Here is a 14174-nt window from a genome sequence, read left to right as displayed (position 1 = left end):
AAAAAAAAAAAAGAGAAAGAGGGTTTATTAAAATTCTATTTATTAATTTTTCAAATATAACTTGAAAGTTTAAAGATACTATTAAAGCACTGCTAAACAGGGCACTGCAAATCTTCCAGCACTTGCAAACATTGAGCTTCACTTACTCTCTAATTTTATTACTGTCTGGAAATCTAATTAAACTCATGAAAACTTAATAAACTTGGCTAATATCCCTGTTTTGGCTGAGGTTTTTATCGTTCTCTTTCCCTCTGTCACTGCGTGTTCAGTACTCCTGAACCTTCCAGCTTCACACAAAAGCTCCATGCAGCTGAGAGCCCCAAGATGTGCTACAGCCTTTGGAGATCCAGGGCACGCACAGTTCCAGGACTGGCTCTCAGGTCAAAGGGACCATTAACTGCTCTGTCCTGGCTTTGGCACTCCCTGGGAGCTCCAGTTGGGAATTCACATTCCAATTCACATTCTCCAACAGAAAACCTGTGCTGCCAAAAGTGAGACAAAAACCCAGCCTTGAAATCCAGCTTGACTACCTGTGAGATAGATAGGCATCAAGAGCAGTGAGTTGCTGATGCAAATTAATTACCTTTACCAAACTAAGCTACTGCAACTTAACCACCTTTACTGACCACTATAACAGCCATCCAGTTGCCATCTATGTTGTATTTGTATGACGTATGTTGATCTCAGAAGTACTTGCTTATGATTTTTTAAATTTATTTTTTATTTCTTCTCCTAGTCCATAGGGTTTGTAGCCAAAAGTATTTGGCTATCAGAACATAGTCACAACCAGCAAATCTAGCTACTAGTTAGATCCCTGGTGAGTTACAAATAAACAACAGAAATATCCTTACAAATACAAAAAACATTCCTGACATATCCTAAATATTAGCAAGAGTGAAATCTTTTTTGTTATTTTTATTTCATTCAGCAAACACATACTGAAAATTTTAACTGTAAAGTGTCCTCCTGTGAGATGCTTTGTTTTTGTATCACAGCAAAGCATTAAAAGATCAACCCTTAAAAGCTTAACAACAAAAAAGACCAAGTGCAATCTACATACACTGAAACTAATTGCTTTTATGACAATCTACTTATCCACCACATTAGTCTGGCAACCTAATACATGAACTCCCAGAGCCTTAGTGTCTACAGGTTGTGCCATATGGCATTGTAAAGTTAGATTTAGATGTGATTTCAGTACCACAATAGTTATGTCTTTAAAGGTACAAATAAATGTACTAATTGATACATGAAGAATTAAATAATTTTAGAAATTTAACATTAAATAACTTGCGCTTTTCTGAAGTGTGACTCATGGACACCACAGTGCTCTGCCAGGATCATGGAATTTTTCATTATTGATGGATCTGTTGCTGCCACAGGAGAGCTAAGAATGAACCTCGTAAAAAGGAGAAAATACTGACATGGATGTTTCTGTGCATTATTGGAGAGGGATTGAAAAAAAAAGAGGAACTGTTACGTTAGAGAAAATGCCAGCAAGGAGAAATATTTGTGAGACCACATTTCATACTCCCTAATAAAGACACTGAAATCCTTGCACAGGCTAGATGAAATGTAATGTATCCTTGATGTACTTCAGAACAAGGACAGTGTAATCATGGATTCCGGATCTATTTGCTCTCCCCTCATAAGAAATAAAGCCAACATTCCTCATCCATCAGCATGGACAATGGCTCACAATGATAAATTAGTGGTTTCTAGTCAAGGGACACCTCATGTGGCTTTGAAAGAGAGAGGAGGATTGGAACACCAAGTCCTCCCCTTCCCATGCAATCCAAGATGCAGATCTCTTCTGGTGGAAGAGTCAGGAGCCACCCCAGTGCAGTTGTAGCCTCCAGTCCAGATGGGCAGAGACCTCCGAGCAGTTACAATCACAGCCAAGTTAAGCAGGAGAGAGATGTGAGCTACAGACAACATCAGCTGACAGTGCAAGGAGCAACTCAGATGCAGAGTTGTCTTTTCCACCCTTTTACTTGCCTGACTCTGGGACTCTTGAAGCTGAAATCAATCAGAAAAAAAGTTCCCTAACAAGTTAAAGGCTCCACAGAATAAGAAACCCAGTGCTCAAAGCTACTGGGAGACATACCATTCTTAAGTAATGACATTTCATCATGTTAAATAACAGCAGAGCTCCAGCCTTTTGGAGCCTTTTTTGAAACAAAAAAAGGCAACAATTTGCACATAAATATTTAGAATGATGACCTAATTTCCCATACTATTTAAAACATGAAGTTCTGGCTAAGAACACTGGCGACTCACAAAACAGTGCGAGTTCCAAGAGAAAAGGAACAGTAGCTCCAGAGCTGGACACTTCACCCGAAGGAAAGGTCAGCTCTCCCTGGCAAGCAGGAAAATATCCGAACAGATTTCATGGCTTCTGGCAAGGTAGAGTGCCACAGCTGAAATGTCTGTCCTTGCAGAAATCAGGGCTGAAATTTTACATGACTTTCAGCATGCTTCAATTGCCGCAAGGGGATCTGGTGGTATGTAGGGCACATGAGCTGGGAGAGCAGCTGAGGAAGCCCAGCCCTAGAAGTACATGGGTACTGGAACTTTCCCAGGCATAGGGATTCAGGCACATGTAGTTTTCGCAGATGATGAAGGGAAAGGGTCTCTCCCAAAATCTCAGAAGGGACACCAGTAACTGACCAGCCATGCTCCCACATGTCTGTGTGTCCTGAATCCAGGACCAAGCAAAGTGGCCTGAGTCACTTCACTAAGCCATGTGTATTCATTCACCCTTTTCTCCAGATTTTCAGTAATAAACCAAAAGGCAAAGCATTGAGCCTGGAAATAGCTGATATTGACTCAGTTCCCAACTTGATCCAAGGTCTCACAGAACAGGGCTTTTCCAGCTTATTTATGAACTAAAACCTTCCACTAAACCCTGGCACCATGCAGCTTCTTACAGCCAGAGGAAGGAGTCAGAGAAAAAAACCCCAAACAACAACAGTGAAAACCCTAGAAGATGGAAAAAGGATCTAACATTTAATCCTTAATCCTTCCATGGGGCCACGTGTCTCTGTGTCCCACCATGTTGTACACAGCAGAGAGCTGAGCTCCATCTCCTCCTAACCCAGAACGGCTCCAGGCAAATCCACCTACAATATTTCAGCTTTCTCCAACCACTTCCTAAAGCTTACACCATGAGACTTAATGAGCATACCCACAGCCCAGACACAACAGGTGCCACCACTTCCAAACCCAAATTCAACCCTGCAGATGCAGGTCAGGTATATTTGAGCCAGAGCCACCAGCACATCATGCTGTGACTGGGTTTACAAACTTAGCCTATATAGCAGCAGAGACCAGGCTTGGAGCAGGTATTCCCCAGGCATCTGAGATAGTGTTGGAAGAAGAGACACATGTGGTGACCCCTACCTGACAAGCTCCTCCTGGGGCTGGAAGCTGCAGGGGTAGGTAATTGTTTTCATTTGCTATGCTATGAGATCTCCATACTCCCTTCCCCCAGACCAGGGAAGTACTGACCATTTAACATTCTTTTCAGACTTGGTTGGGCTTCACTAAAGACAGTTACTATAAAATCAGCACACTGAAAAATCCCTAATGTTTGTTGATAGTATTTGTAAAGGATGAGCATTGCTTTCACTCTTTTTAAGAGAATAAACCTTTCTAATAATTGTACAAAATCAAAGAGGCAGATATGGCCCTCTGTTTTAAATACACTTCAAATAGTTTTTGGTTTATTTTGTTTGTTGTTGTTTTGCTTTGTTTTTAAAGTTCAGTATCTTATAGAGATGTCATTTTCCCTTTTAATTTTGGCAAATTTCCAAATTCTAAGAAAATTTCCCAGTACTTCACATGCTGTCACAGCATCTTCAAGCTATCTTTACAGCTCTTCCATCGTATTTTGTGTAAAGAAAAACTTTTATCTCATCATTGCCGCAGCTGCTAATGAAGATCTCTAGGCTTTCTTCTAATTGATGAAGAGAGAATGACAAATATTTTAAGTATCCATTAAACTGTGCTAAATCAATGGTGATTTACACAGAATTTCTATAGGAGCATACAGCACATCCACTTTAATATCAAGTGAGTTAATTGTGATCAATGACACTACAGCAGAAGGCAAATGAATTCTTAATGACAAGAAACTTCGCATGTTACAAAAATAGAAGCTAACAAGAAACCTCTTTGCTGCATTTTCCACACTACATCATTAGTAACTACTATACTGAAAAAACTAAAAGGAAAACATGAGCATTTTAAAAACTTCTACGGATTGATCGATTTTACAAAACATCGTAGGATAAGGAAAAAAAGGCAAGCTTTTTTATCATTCTTTTTTTACATATTTTGGAAATGTGTTTTAACAGGTGTTAGATTAATTAAAAAGTTATCATCACAGAATTCAGGGCTATTTTTTTAGCCATTGAATACAAGACTGGGGTCTCTACAGGTGTCCTTGTCTCACTTTTACAACCTCTTTTGTTTGACTTGTAGGTTTTAATGTGCATCATAACACCTCTCATCCAGCAGTAAGAAATTCTCTGGGGAACACTGGCAGAAAATAGGACATTGAGTCCATAATTAAAGTAATCTCTTCCCAGGCAGATGCTTCAGTTGGCTCTGTTATCACATATTACAAAAGGCATCTTGAGGCCCATATAATGTGTGGCAAATGGCTTTGGAGATGAGAAACAGCAATTTTTCATCTAATTTTGATCCATAGACATGTAAGTACTGTATTGCCACTTCTTGGTATGAAGCCAAGTAACTATTGTGGTTGTTGAAATAAGCTTGGCAGTAACCAAAATTAAAGAGTACTCCAGCTTTTATCATCAGTCGGGAAAGCCTTTTTCTAGCCATCTTTGCACTTAGCAAATAAGCATGCCATCTCAAATATGCGAGTTAATGCCTACATCTGGATTTAGAAGAAAAGCTTTATGCAGCTTAACTCACCATACATATTCTCTCTCTATTTGCGTGTTAAAACCATCGTTCAAATTATGGCCCTGACATCTTCACTGCTTTGCCAAACTGTCTGTGATATTGGTTGGAAGTGTTTCTACTGTTTATTTTTTGTATTTTAGGAAGTTTAGGACACTGCTCTTTGAATGTGTAAGTAGGTTCTGCAAAGTAATTTGTTCATATAAGTTATAATGCTTTGCATAAACACTAATGGTGATAGGAGCTGGCTGAATTTGTGTAGCATGTTTTTAGTTCCTGACTGCAGCAATGTGTTCAATGCGGGCAAAATTCTACCTCAGACTGCTGAGGTACAGAAAATAAAGACAGAGAATGACTTTCTTCCATTATTCATTTCTTCAAAATTGTTATTTTAAACTCTTCCCTATTTGGGTGGGAAATCGCAGAGATTGCTGGAGACCTTCTTACTCTTTAAGACTTTTAAAATGCATTTTTCACAGAAAATGGCTCAAATGAATGTACATTACTACTTGTGCTAAACAGCTTATGTTGATCTAAGAGGGATATTCGGAAGGCTATAACAGAAAATTTATTTGTTACATTTCTAGTAAGAACTAAAAAGATTCAAGCCACTCCAAAACAGTAAGGAAAACAATGCCATCAACCCAAAACCAATGTTACAGTGCCATGGTACCTGTAAAATATGTATTGAAAACAGCCATTAATCAACAACAACAGCCGCAAAATGGTATATGAAATACTTCAATAATATGCTTTTAAATAAAAATGTATTATTATTTGAATAATAGTGTAGCATCTTCAAGTCTTCTTCTAGGTGGTAACTCTCCTGTACAAGAGAGTTCATTCTGTCAGCTAATTTGAGGTCATGGTCATCCTGAACACTCAAATTCAAAACTTTCCAGCAGGAGGTCAGAAAAAGCTCAACAAATGTTTTTGATATCTTCAAGTTAAGGCTTCCTTTCTTTTTTGTTTTTAAACTTTTACTAGAACTCACTGTGAGGAGACCGTTGTTATACAGACAAAGGGAGAATTCTGAATATTACTGCGTGTCTACATAACACTTTGTAGATCACTCTATTAAAGTTCTTCCAAATAAACAAGGTGAGAAAAAGAAGTTAATTTGTGTGAACTAAGAGTATGGTCAGAACATCCTTATATGTCCTTGCCTGTGTACACAAACAAAGCGGAATTCAAACAAATAATCTGAAGGCATGAATTTTAAAAAATACAGAAAGTGTTGTTTGTGCCTTTGATGACAGCATGAACAAGCATGATTGCTCTGCTGGGTCAAGGCCAGTGCTCAGCACCCTGCAGGATTGAGGTCTTCACCAAGGCATTTAGCAAGAAGTTAAGGACTTCCCAAAAACAAGACAATGCACTTAACTCCAGCTCATTCATGCACTGGACACATTATCTGCTTAAGACATGGCATTGAAATGATCAGTCCACCAGGAGACATTCCAGAGTTACCAGGGACTTCCATGCAGACATGGTATTTAGTTTTACAGGCTTGTCTGCATGGACAGTTTCTCTCTCTATAACATCTCTTACAATTGTCTTCTGCTTTTGCTTGTATTTGTGTTTTACGTACTATATATCTACCTGCAGAGAATGGTTCCCCACATGTTTAGTGCTCACTCTTTCTATAGCTAACATTCCAAAACAACTCCCCCAAACTGGTTTGTGGCTATTTCAGGATATCATTTTGAAAGGTTTGTTATTGTTCTCATTATTACTTGGCAAAAGACGTTTCATTCAACTGCTCTGATACAGAGGAAAGCCTGTTAGTGGAGACAAAATGTTGGGTATGTGTGCAATATATTCTGTACTCCAGTCATGTTTTCAAAATTAAGCCATTTTGAGAAAAGGGGAAGACAAAGCAATGCTTTGAATGAAACAAAGGTTTATGCTGTTGATGAACTAAAATACATTCCGAAAAATCACCCTGAGGGTAAATTTCAGAGATATTTTTATCAAAATTCAAGTACGAATTTTAAACACAATTACTGATAACTGATTCACAGATTGTGAATTGATGGTCTCGTGCACAAAAATAATGATAATGTTGTGCAGAAAGGGAAGAAAGTAAAATCTAATCTCTAGAATTGATTCTAGAATTGCTAAATGAACATTTGTAAGAAGGGAAGTAATTCTCACCATGACCTTTTTATTATTTACATAATACCAGTAGAAAATTACTAAATTTCATTTTATTTCATGCAGGAGGTGCCAGAGTCCTATATGAAGCCACAAGGAAACCTTAACAGAGAAGCCAAAGGCTATACTGAGCTTCCTTCTGCTATCATACACTACAAATATGTGATACAATAAATTTCCATCACACAAAGAAAAGAAACCATCCTAATATTGTATAATATTGCAGTTTCTACTCTGGCATTGCACAACATTGACAGAAGTAGCATTTTATGTTTCTTGCTTGTCTTTGGAATTAAGTTCAACTAACACCAATAGAATTTTCCTGTGCTTTTACTTTAAACACATGCTCACATAACCGTTTTTTTTCTGGCTTTGTTTTCTTATACCTACTACACAGCATGAGGAGTCTAAAATCACAAATGGCCTGCTGTCTACAAACTTGGAAAAAAGGTTAAAAACTGAGCAGTCCTCTCATTAAAGTGGACTTTTAGTAGGAGTATCAGTCATCTGAGAGAATATTATACAACAAATTTCACCTCCAAGGAAAAAGGAAAAAAATTGCAAGATTTTATGAACTTTACAAAGTTGCCATTTTTATTCATGCCTTTTAGCAGATTTCAACTGCTGAATAGCCCACTCATTGGAAATTCTTGACACAGACAAATTACTTACTGTTAAGGGTGGTGGGGAGGAAAAAATCATTTTCATGAGTTGGTACAGGATGCTTATGTTTAGGCAGCTGAGTCTGTCTGGGTGGGATTCCAGTTCACATTTAAAAAATCTTAAAATATAGGCCTATATAAAGGTCTACGAGCAAGCTATGTAGCTACTGATCCATTCTGGTCAGTGGAGATCTAGGTCTTAATTCTGCTGCCTAGAAGTGTTAAAATAATTTGAAATACCGAAAGGAAGCTAGTAGAGCTATAGAGACCTTCTAGCCCTGCAGGTACCTCTCCCTAGATGTAGAACTGAATGTCAGACCCTGGATGTCTGTGGAACCAGATTGCACATCCATTAACCCTCAGGGGACTTACAGACATGCAGCTCACATAAATACCTACCTACATATCCTATATCCAGTTGAAAACAACTGAAAACCCCTGTTAAGGAGTGGAAGGTTAGGTGCAACCAGCTTTCATCCTCTCTCATGGTTTTGTTGCTTTGCTCTGAACACTTTTGAATACTCCCCATCATGGTACCCTGTGGAAGTATCCTTTCAGCTTTTTTACCGGCTAGGCTCGTAGTTCAATGCCTTAGAAAGCCTCGAGCAGCCTAGAGAGGTAGCACAGGCAATCCAGCATTTCAGTAGCTCCAAAAGCAGCAAATGGTAACTGCAAAGCTGATACCACCAGCAGAATCAAAGAGGGAGAAATACAGCTCTCGACCTGCCTAATTTCCCGCAGTTAAAACTTTTCAAAAGAAACAGACAAGAGACGTTCGCAGAAAGAGTTGCAAAGCCAGAGAGAGCGGGCCCCGCCTTGGTCCTTTCTTTTATTCGGAGAACGGGAAAGGGGAGGACTGGAGGCAGGCCCAGGGTGACCGGCCAATCAGACACTGCTGAAGAGTTTGAGTTACATTTGGTTTTGCCCGCGCTTTGGAACAAAGGAGTTCAGAGCACATGGCAGAGGCAAGTGTGTTGGGGAGGGGAAGCTCAGAACAGGCAGCAACAGTATCCTTTGTGTTACATCTTCTGTCAAAAAAGTTTCTGTAAACACCCACAATTTCTCATTAGTTACCTCTGTCAGCTTTACACAAAACAGACAAAACTAACAGACAAGTTAAATCTAATTCTTCATAGTCAGATGAGTCTTTGCTGTTTGAGGTCATAGTTAGAGGAGCCACAATGATTCCATGCACAGTGCTTGCATGGCACTGGAAATTAACAGAGAAGATGAACGAGGTAATCTGGGCACCACATCAAAATGGGACATGAGAGCAGAGCCAAGATAGGAATCAAATATTGGCTCGTGATTTTCAGAATATTACACATAATGTTGATTGACGGCACAACAATGCCTCTACCCAGGGAAGTGGAAAACCAAGCAAAGGAGTAATTTTTCTTCATAGTTCCACTAAACTGACACCCCAGCAAGGAACAATTACTGATTACTTTTTTTTTTTCTACAAGGCATAAGTTATAAGCAATATGGAAAAATAAAAATGACTGCAACACTGGGCTAATGTTGGAACTACCCTGACTGTAAACAATTACTATCTCTTATTTGGTGCTGCCTGTACAATCCCTGATCCAGAGTCCACACCAATATCACAAAGAGTGCTATGGAATATCTGGCTTCACCCTTTTGTTGCAGTAAAGAGTAGGAAGAGGAATGCAGCATTTATCTGAAGCAGGGAGCTGCTTCTTTACAAAACCCCAAAGTCAAGGCTGTCTGTACATTAAGGTTTCCATATGTGTTATGGCACACTCCTCAACTGAATGCACAGATTTCAGATCATGGCAGCAACTAGGATGCTGCGAACAACAATGTATTTCAGTGTACAATTCTGTGTCATCATACAAATGTGAGGGAGAAAACTTACATGACCATATAATTAAGAGTTGATTATATATAAATGCAAGGGACCTAAGGGACCTCAATTCTGATAGATGTTATTTTCTGTTTACTTTTATGTTATTATTGGTGTGTGTTATCATTGTGTACAAACATAATTGTGTACTTAATCTTGAAGCTTATCCTTTGTATTTCTTACAAACAATTGAAAAAACCACAGTAAACAGTGTCTTAAATGCCAGTTTAGCTAAGTGGTTTACCAGGGGAATGTGTTTCCTTCAGACAAGAGACCTTTCCCACCCTGGCTAGAGGACTAATATAGCAAAGCATGTAATCTTCTTGGATGTTTATTCAATATTTCCATACTTATTATCATAGGTTTTCTATAAATGCTTTAAATAGGTAACCAAGTCTCTCAATCACAGTCTTTATGTTCTGTAGTGTTTGTACAGTGTGATATTTTGAGTTCATGCATTAACACCATTGCCAGTTCCTGAGACAGGCTTAAACACATGGGCATGAGAAGACTGGTTCTGGAACAGGGTACTTCAAACTTCCCAGAAAGAAGTTGTAACTTGAGGTGATTATGGGCAGAGGCATGCTCTCAGTGAACAACACATCTCCTTTCTTGAAAATACCTTCCAACAGTTCAGCTGTCTGCCTCAGCATTCAGTCCCAGACTTTTTCCAGGAGCTGCGCTGAGGATCAGCTGCTGCTGCCTCAACAGAAGCAATGTACCAGTGCCCTGCCTCGGCCACCACAGCTGTCTTACCTCTGTCTTCATACAGGGACACCACCACAGCTATTCCCATTCCTATTGAGTCGTTTGCACCATAAGCTGTGCTAATTAGTGTCACATAAGATGTGACTGGGCCTTTTAGTACTTACTAGCTTATTAGACACTGCCTACAGACTCAGGCAGACAGCTTTACAGAAGTCCAGTCTTCTGTTACTAGAAGTTATAATGAATATATAGACACAATCATAATTATTAGACACCTGTTCAATGACTGACATAAATGGTTACATAAGATAAATACTTTTTTTTCTAGGTATATTCTACAGCCTACAATTCTATTTAATATAATAGCTGGAACTTCTGCAATAAACCCCACTGGTGGTCAAAACACAATATGCTTTTGCTATTTAGGTCAGCTTTATCACTTTTGCAAACTAGTAAGTTAAGCCATCTATAAAACAACAGGCTTAACAACCTAAGATGCAGCCCAGCATGCCACCCTGCTTAACAGCCATTATTATCCCTGCTGTCAGGCTGAGCTTTAACTAGGTTAGTGTGATCTTAGAGCAGAAATTACAAACCACGAAACCTAGCTGAAGGATTATGAAGATAATATTTTACAAATTTGCACACAATCAGAGAAATTACTTGTTAGTGTAAAGGAGGACCTACTATTTTGTGGTGGTAGAGAGCGTTTACAGATCCTGGCAATTTGCTTGGGAGGCCCTGGTGCTCAATACCTATTTAACATAGTCCTAAGTTATTGCTAAGAAAACTATTCTGCAACAAATGATGCACTTTAGCTTTTATTTCCTCAACTCAGTTGGAGGTATCTATGGTGAAAACATGCTAAAGAATTACATCAAGATGTACTACAGGAACACCAACAGCTTTCAGTGTTTCTCTTAGAAGTGTAAGGTACTTTTAATATTTATTTAGTAGCCACAATAAAGTACTTCAAGGAAAAAAACCCAACAGAGTGAAAATAAGTTTGCACACAACTCGTGTAAAAAAATGGCTATTGCCTCATTTTGCACAGAAATAGGTTGGCTCCAGCCACCCCATGGAGCACAGGGCTCTACATCATCCCTTTTCCTGGTGAAACTGGGGAGCAGTCTTGTTGAGTGAAACACTGAGCCAAGGAAAGATGCAAAGCTCCATCAGGTAACCTTGCATTTAGAGCCGGCAGTGGCGCAGAGCTGTGTGCAACGTAAATAACTGGACTGCATCAAACTGCAGAGATGAGGAATATTGGGGTGGGGAAGAAGCTGAGAGCTGTGCTGGCAAGCTGGTGTGCGAGGTGTAAATCCCAATTTTCTGTGCCCCTGCATCTCACATACACAGAAATAAGCTCATCTTCCTTGCAGATCTGTGCCCCACATCCCTCCCCACAGCATTCCTACATCCCTTTATCCCAGAACATGAAAGTTTTCCTCGTCCTCCCATCCTGGAACACAGCAATACCTTGTGTGTCCCTCACTGGCTTTTTAAGTAACCTAAATGTGGCCAGGAGCCATCCTCCTTCACTGTGACTGGGAAATGCAGAGTAGACTGGGAACTGGAGACTGACAGATTTACAGGAGGAATATTTCTGGCAGTTTATAAACAAACTGTGTTGTAGCAGGCAGGATTGTTGCTGGGAATGTCTAGATTTACTGGTATAAATGGTCTGCCAGGCTACTGATTTTATGAAACTTAGTATCTTGATATCTCAACTCCTTTGTCATGTTCGTTTGGTTACCAATGGATACAAGAGCTGAAGAAGAACAGGCTGGCAGCATCGCTGAACAAATCTTGTTTCTGATGGCTTCTGTCTTTTTCAGGACTGAGCTCTAGAGGAACACACCAAAAAGCGCAGATGAAGAGAATGGGAATTTTGCCCACGATGTTTACAGGGTTGTGACCTCTCCGTGTCGTATCCACCGAATTCCATCGTTACAGTGGAAGCCAGAACAGTCAACAGTGTGTGCAGTTAATAAAAGCTATCTGTGCATTGGCCTGTGAGAGGTTTGTCTGGTGACCTTTGTCCAGTTCCTCCAGAGAATTGTCCAGGGAGAGGTATCAAGACTCAAAAATTGCACGTCAAAGCTAATGTTAATTAATAACCTTATTATCCATCCCCAGAGAGGTCAAAGACTAATGAGCTGATCTGAATCACAGACATATTGGCAACAAACAGTATAGGAAGTGCTTACCTATACTGCACTCTTGTCAGAGTCTATGAATTCTGGTGTTTTTTGTAAATACTTTCAATTTACACTAGTTAAACAAAAAATAATTCAATTTATATATTAAATGTAATCTATACTAAATTTAAACTTTATGTTAAATTTACAGTGTTAAAAATATCTTGTTTATTATTTGCTATAAAGGCAAAAAGGAAGACAAACAAGATAGAGTCCTCTGGAACTCTTGAATTCAGGGAACTGGGTAAGGTAGGCAGGCTAACACTGCACAACAAAAATAGCTTTGTTTACTGCAACTTGTGATTTAGTAAGCAGGAGAAACACCAACTGAGGCAAGAAAGTGTGGGCAGCTGAAGAAAAATTGAGGAGGAGGATTAGAGGTAAAACATATTTCTCCTCTTTATATTTCCTTCAACTGAGAAATGAGAATCGGCATTCATAGTAGTATTTGTATTTCTGTAGAGCTACTCGTCAGCTCTTCTTCAACAATGACAAACATGAACAAAAACCCATTACAAAACCATGGAAAAAATCGGCCACAGGAAAATGAATGACTGGTTAGAAACTGACCTCAAAACTCACAATGGAGGATTACTTCTCAAAAACAAATACATTCACAGTCACTGTGCAAGTTAGGACCACAATTCAACAATTATTTCTTGAATACCAGGAAAACCAAAAAATTCAAGAAAGAAAGGGAGTAAGCACGAGCACACAGAGAAGATGTACAGGTAGCTCAAAGAACAAATTTTAGCTGCTTCAACTTGATCAACAAAGAAAAGTATCTCTAGAAAGGAATTAAAGGACCTGTAAACCCCATAGCTGACAGATTTCCTCAAGGTATATACAACTGTTGTATATACAACAAATACACTCTCACAATTCAGTTACCACTCATAAAGACATTTTTTTTCTCAATTTACTATTAGATGTTTAGAAGACAAGAGAGCTAGAAACAAAAATGTCCTGACATTGCCATCACAGCTAATAAATAATGTATCCTGACAGTACAGGCAAAAAAAGTGCATTATGTAGGTAAGGGGAAATATCAAAGCCACAGGTAAATCAATCAACAGGTACTGTGCTCACCATCAACAACTTATGTTCTCAAAGAATTCAGTCGCTCATTTTTTATTTTTTACAGCAGTAAAACGACCTGGTTATGTGGGGCACTTACCTGCTGCTTCCCAGCATAGATTGAAAGGGAATAATACTCAGAAGAAGGTTTGTTTTGACAACAGGACAGCCACAAAAACACAGAAAAGGCCTCTGAAATGCTGCAATTATTCACTTGTTGAATTAGGGTGCAGTCTGCCTTTTTTTTCTTTGAAAATGTCAGACTTCAAACATTTTCTGCTTTTGCATTCTTGGTGTATTTTTTCACTCAAATCTGGTCTACCAAAATTCTGGGACAAATCATTAGAAATTACTTGAAGGTAAAATATAGTAATATATATGCTAATAATTCAAGTTAAGCTATTTTGTTGGAACTTTATTTGGTACTAAATCATCAAAGGTAACTTATGTCTTTAAAACAAATTGCCAAAAAAACCCTCTTGGTTATCCTTGGTTCAGCAGAAGTTGAGAGTGTTTTTTGAGAAAAAATACTTGAGTATGGCTACTCTCAAATACTTGCATTTTATATTG

At 38.8% G+C, this 14174-nt stretch overlaps 1 protein-coding gene across 3 annotated transcripts in view; it reads right to left on the bottom strand.

The window, feature by feature from the left end:
• RELN (reelin) overlaps positions 1-14174 on the bottom strand; it is a 276616-nt gene that overhangs the window by 182342 nt on the left and 80100 nt on the right. The gene's annotated exons all lie outside the window — the stretch shown is intronic.

This window comes from Corvus kubaryi, unplaced genomic scaffold (assembly GCF_017639235.1).
Source record: "Corvus kubaryi isolate FWS band 111438036 unplaced genomic scaffold, C.kubaryi_AGA036_p1.0 137, whole genome shotgun sequence".
Taxonomy (NCBI): Eukaryota; Metazoa; Chordata; class Aves; order Passeriformes; family Corvidae; genus Corvus; species Corvus kubaryi.
Note: the sequence above shows the minus strand (reverse complement) of the source record. Positions and strands in the feature narration are given on the sequence as shown.